Here is a 6,614-nt window from a genome sequence, read left to right on the forward strand (position 1 = left end):
AGAGAGGACTAAACATAAATGTGGAGAGGTAAAATTAAAGTGAAATGAAAAAAGATGTGAACAGAGGTAAAAATAACGGGAGAAAATTCTTAAATAGAGAAAGAATAAACAGGCCCTAGGAAGATAAAGAGACAAATCAAACCAAAATAGGAGTTAAATCTGAGTGATGAATAGGACAGATTAAAAGAACAGTAACACAAAAATTAAAGTGCTTTAAAGTTATGAAAATATAATGTACTTTTGTGTTGCACTGGTAAAACTGGTGTGTTTTATTCAGACACTCTACTATAGTTTATATAAACAAGCTGCTGTGTAGCCATGGGGCAGCCATTCAAGCACAGGATACACAGTAGATAACAGATAAGTACTACTATAGTTTATATACACAAGCTGCTGTGTAGCCATGGGAAAGACATTCAAAGCTGAAAAAGTACAGGATACACAGCAGATAACAGATAAGTGTTGTAGATACATTGGGATTCTTCTGAACTTATCTGGTATCTACTGTGTATCCTGTTTTACATTAATAAAAGTTAAGTTTTATCCATTAGATAGAGAATCAGGGACAATCATGGTGGGAAGTGGCTCATTATTTTTTGTCTTTCACCAGTGATACTCATACAGACCTGCACACAGCACCCTACATCCAAAAATTTTAAAAAATAGTAGATATACTGTCCCTTTAATGGTGTGGTTGTCTGCTAAATTCTTTTTCTCATACATTAAACAATCTATTATTTGTCTCTTTCCTGCAGCCGTCTCCCCCATCCTAACAATTCTCATAACTGCAAGTCATTTACAGGAAACCAGGAATTAGATATGAAAGTGAAAGCACAGAATCCAGACTGGAAATAAATGTAGAGACCCTAAGGTTTAGGTTTGGGGGCAGCCATTCAGCCATAACAGATAAGCTCTTTAGTATACAATGGGATTGTTCAGAACATATCTGTTATCTACTGTGTACCCTGTGCTTGAATGGCTGCCCCAATGGCTAAACAGCAGCTTGTTTATATAAACTATAGTTGTACTTATCTGTTATCTACTGTGTATCCTGTGCTTGAATGGCTGCCCCCATGGCTACACAGCAGCTTGTTTATATAAACTATAGTAGTACTTATCTGTTATCTACTGTGTATCCTGTGCTTGAATGACTGCCCCCATGGCTACACAGCAGCTTGTTTATATAAACTATAGTAGTACTTATCTGTTATCTACTGTGTATCCTGTGCTTGAATGACTGCCCCCATGGCTACACAGCAGCTTGTTTATATAAACTATAGTAGTACTTATCTGTTATCTACTGTGTATCCTGTGCTTGAATGACTGCCCCATGGCTACACAGCAGCTTGTTTATATAAACTATAGTAGTACTTATCTGTTATCTATGTGTATCCTGTGCTTGAATGGCTGCCCCCATGGCTACACAGCAGCTTGTTTATATAAACTATAGTAGTACTTTATTTGTTATCTACTGTGTATCCTGTGCTTGAATGGCTGCCCCCATGGCTACACAGCAGCTTGTTTATATAAACTATAGTAGTACTTATCTGTTATCTACTGTGTATCCTGTGCTTGAATGACTGCCCCATGGCTACACAGCAGCTTGTTTATATAAACTATAGTAGTACTTATCTGTTATCTATGTGTATCCTGTGCTTGAATGGCTGCCCCATGGCTACACAGCAGCTTGTTTATATAAACTATAGTAGTACTTATTTGTTATCTACTGTGTATCCTGTGCTTGAATGGCTGCCCCCATGGCTACACAGCAGCTTGTTTATATAAACTATAGTAGTACTTATTTGTTATCTACTGTGTATCCTGTGCTTGAATGGCTGCCCCCATGGCTACACAGCAGCTTGTTTATATAAACTATAGTAGTACTTATTTGTTATCTACTGTGTATCCTGTGCTTGAATGGCTGCCCCCATGGCTACACAGCAGCTTGTTTATATAAACTATAGTAGTACTTATTTGTTTCTACTGTGTATCCTGTGCTTGAATGGCTGCCCCCATGGCTACACAGCAGCTTGTTTATATAAACTATAGTAGAGTTTCTGAAGCAAACACACCAGTTTTACCAGTGCAGGGCAACAGTACATTATATTGTCATTGCTTTAAAAAAATATATATTTTTCGTTGTTACTGTTCCTTTAATCAAGTTGTTTGTAAGTATAAAATGACTATAAATCTTCAAGTGAAGTATCGGGGGTGAAACACCATGTTAAAAGCATGTGATCATTGAGAAACAATGTAACGCTTTTGGACTTTGGTTAAAAATTATATTATTTTAAAATAATACCTTGAAGTTGGACCTAGAGCATTTACTTTTAGAAACATTGTTGACAAAATGTTTTGTTGACAAAAAGTAAAACCATGTACCTTTCCCTTTATACAAAGAGGCTCATTTGGTATAACTGGCCATTATATATTCACATACATGCAGTATATGGATAAAATGAGTCCAGAGCTCACTAGTCACTAGTCAGACTAACTCCTTGCAGTCCTAAGTCATATTACAAAGTGCCTAGAGTGAGAATGATGAGGGGGAAAGGTTTTGGGTGTGATTGGCAAAGAATAGGCTAGATAATAATAAGCTTGGAGCAGACTACAGGCAGGAGAGACAAACATGAAAGTCAGGTTTAGGCATCAAGATGACATTCTTGTGGAATCTATTTATACTGTATAAATGTTCAGTAAAACCTGTGACAGTGCATGCTGGCAAAAGGGTACATGACAAGGACAGGACAAAACTGGCAGGGGATTAGTAGTGGGTTTAGTGATGTAGTTGGGGGGGTGGAGTTTTAAGTGGATTGATAAGACTAACCTTTAAGGAGGGCATCTATTTTGGTAAGAGAAAAAGGAGCCCCACCCTCCCTCCCTTGTATTAACCCTTTGTGCTATTTGTCACAATTGTGGCCTGGGTTAGTGGGGCACAGGTTAAATTAACGTGGAATGGTGAGTATTGGGATGTGATGAGAGGGGATACCCCTTTGTCACAGCGGGACGGCGGGTCCCTGGCAATGGGGAGAGTTAATTGAGAAACTGGAGTTTGAACCAAGTCCCAAGTTGGTTAATGGAACTTGGTGGTGTTCCTCTTTAAGAGCGTTGGTCTCTGAGAGGCTATGGTGTATTGGTGGTAGCATGCAATCCAGCGTACCCATGCTGGAAGGCACTATGTTTACAATTGTTTACAATGTTGTTAATATAAATTGTTATTGATATATGTATTATCTATTGTTAAATTATGTTTGGTGCAATAAAGCTGTGGCCAAAAAGATTCCAACAAATAAATGGATGGTGAGTTGGTTATTTCTAGACCAGTTTGGGGGAAGGGCAGGTATTTGTCTCTGCCCATGTCATGTTGTTTGAATTAAACTAAAAGAAGAATCTGATTCTCCTAAACAAACTGTTTCCAGGAATAAGAAATGAAAGTGAAACATTTGAATACAGGATAAAAAGCCCTACAGCTGTTTGGGTTGAAAAGTGTTGATCATCTAGGCTTTCTTTCAAAATAAGACTTAATGAAGATCTGAAAGTCTAAGTACAAAGATAATATCCAATGGACAATGATACTATCATTGTGAGATAATCCTAATATCTTGAATCCAGAATAAAGATACCTACAGCTGCTAAGCAGAAATACGTGGGATGGAAGGAGCTGAAGATCAAGGCCTCCTCAGATTAATTAATGAAAATCTGAGAGTAGCTTGAGAGCAATGATATTATGCTTGGGGACAGATTTTAAAAAGGTGCACCCCTAGGCCGCTTACCCCCACCCACAACCCGCTGGCACACCCCACAACACACAGAGAAACCTGCACCCACCCGCACACCATGACCAGCTCGCAAATCCCCTCCCCCAGCCCCACCTTTCACCTACATCGCAGACAGTTCCCCTGATTGGCACCCCGGGGACTGGGTGGGTAGGAGGTTTTGACAGTTGCTCTAAATCTTCTGCCCAGTTCAGATTATATCAGAGGGCAGTGTGCCGCCCCCAGATCTTTGCTGCCCTAGGCCCGGACCTTTGTAACCTGCCCACAAATCCAGGTCTGATTATGTTGTAAACATGTTGCTGATGTTTTCCTTCTTTACAACAGAATTTTTTGGTACTTTTTCGGCCCAAAACTTAGCAAAGAAGCTCATAACAGTTTCCTTGATGATTACTCGACCCATGGTTTGGGACATTGTAGACGAGGCCTGCTGCATTTGGGGTCAGAAAAAGATGGTTCATGAATGACCTCTGTAACTTGCTCAATGGTTGCATGTGGAATTTTGTGATGGGTTCCTTGGAAAGTGTGTTTTTGTTATGGGATACTGTCATGATACAGGCCTGTAATAGTTAATAAAACAGGCCAAGGTATCATGAGAAATATTTCTGGCAACATCTAAATCAGACACACAACAGGCCTCTTTTCACTATGGTCAGAGGGGTCAGAGCTGTAATGCCCTCCTCCATGCCCTGGCTGATAAGAGCCATTCCATGGGGAGGGGGAAGCCCAAGGAGTGAGAACTTAACGTTCCCAGCAAGACCCTCAAAGGTGAAGTAAAGGTTACATATAATGTATACTCCAATATATTTATCCTTAGAGAACCCATACCTGTTGTACCAACAGTATAAAAAACTGATGATGGGTTCAAGGCAATTTCATCTTTCCAACGAGTCCAAACATGACTAGGTTTGGTACTCTGTGTATTAGATATGGATATCTGGGCAGGGGCAGGTCACACAGTATTGATGTTTAGTATCTATGGAATCCCTGAGAGAATTAATAACCAATGAATATAATATCATCTCTCTCCTATGTTCCTATAAGGAGTTATGGTCATTATATTCTTGGTCCAGTTCCTACTCACAGGAGGTCATGAAAACTCAATCTGTGTCCTGCTGGGCCACACCCCCTTGCATTCCTGAGGGAGGGGGGGAGTGTGCAGTTACCTGATGCCCTGAAATCACTAATAAATAGTCAGCTCTTCTGACTAAACTTTGGATTTACTTTGGAGGACCAATTGCGATTGGAAGTTATCCCGTTTGTTTCCCCTTGCCTCCAGGACCAGGAATTCTATATCTTTGGAGTTAAGTATAGGTTTTCCATATTTTCCCTTTTATTTTACAACTGTTTGTACTTGTATTATTGAATGTATGTCTCTTTTGTAACATCTTTTTTGTATTTTGCACTGTTATACCTTTTATAATTTTAAAGAGAATTTAATAAGATTGTCTTTGATGCTCTAAACGAACCTAGCCTGAAAGAGTGTAACTGTGAGCCTTAACCCTCTGCATACTGAAGTACTTGTTGAATCAGTAGGTGTATTGTGAGTTATTACCTGTTAGAGAGAACAGGGGAATAGTCACATTAGGTTTCTATCGCCTGTGAATGATAGATGGTGGCAGCGAATGAGTTTTGTGGGTGTTGGTTGGTGTTTGGGGTGCTTTTGTGTTAGTCTAACCTGTGTGCAAGGTGGGTGAGAGACTGAGTGAGTGACCCCTGATAGCCACACCTTAAGTCACGTGCGGTTGGAAGTACCGTGCTTTTCTGCTATGCTGCTCCATGTTCCTTTTTGAAGCGCATAGACCTGTGGCATGACCTTTAAATATGTCCCCTGCCCCTTGAATGCAGGTATTGTTTGATCCAAGAGGGGTGGGTGGGGGAAGGCAGGTGGCAAGGACAAGGATAGCTGCACCTTCTGACGTTCTATGCTATCCCTATCCCTATGCTCTGGTACTTGCATAGGGATAGCCTTGTCATTGACCTCTACTCGCTTTCTGGGGCTACTTCCAGGCACTGGATGTCCTATGTCCTAGCCACTTAATATGATTTAATTCATTAGATACCTGTATACCCTGTATGTGTTAGCAGAGAGCTGATCTGAACTGCATGTGCAGCTTCTCTGTAAGTGAGGACAGACACACCAATTTCTGTGTGAACAGTAATTTGGTTGCTTTATACAACTCAACATAACATGTCTGCAACAGGAAGTTTCATAAAGAGCACACACAGGAAGAGGAAGAAGAAAAACACACAGGGTTACAGGTCAAACATGACATCACATTGCTAAGCAACAATAGACCCTCCCTGCACTAAATTACAAGACTGGATTCTCTTAATTGCTGTATACATTGTTCTTTAAGACAAATCACATCAGTGTGTTGAGGATGGTCCTAATTTCCTCCATGTTGCTGGGTAGTGGGGTCCTCTGGGTTTTCAGAACCAGAGAACAGAAACAAACACTGCCTTTTCCTGCAGTTATAATACGTTATATATATCTTTATATCTCTATTTATTAATGTACGTTGGAAAGCTGCTTAGAATTATTTGTTATATCATTATGCAAATATATACCTCCCAACATTTTGGAAGTAAAAAGAGGGACAAAATTTTTTTTCCCACATGTAGCGCAGCAATTTTTTTGACCACACGCCTTTCTGTGGCCACACCCCTAATTACCATGTTTGTTTTACAAAATTTGGCAGTTTATGAAAAGTTTGAAAATATTTCTCCTTATCTAAACTGTGTTTTTGTGTCTGTGTTCTGGGCTCTCTGCTATAAGCCAATTACTGTATATACTCGAGTATAAGCCTAGTTTTTCAGCATCCAAAATGTGCTGAAAAA

The sequence above is a fragment of the Xenopus laevis genome, chromosome 7S (assembly GCF_017654675.1).
Source record: "Xenopus laevis strain J_2021 chromosome 7S, Xenopus_laevis_v10.1, whole genome shotgun sequence".
Classification (NCBI taxonomy): Eukaryota; Metazoa; Chordata; class Amphibia; order Anura; family Pipidae; genus Xenopus; species Xenopus laevis.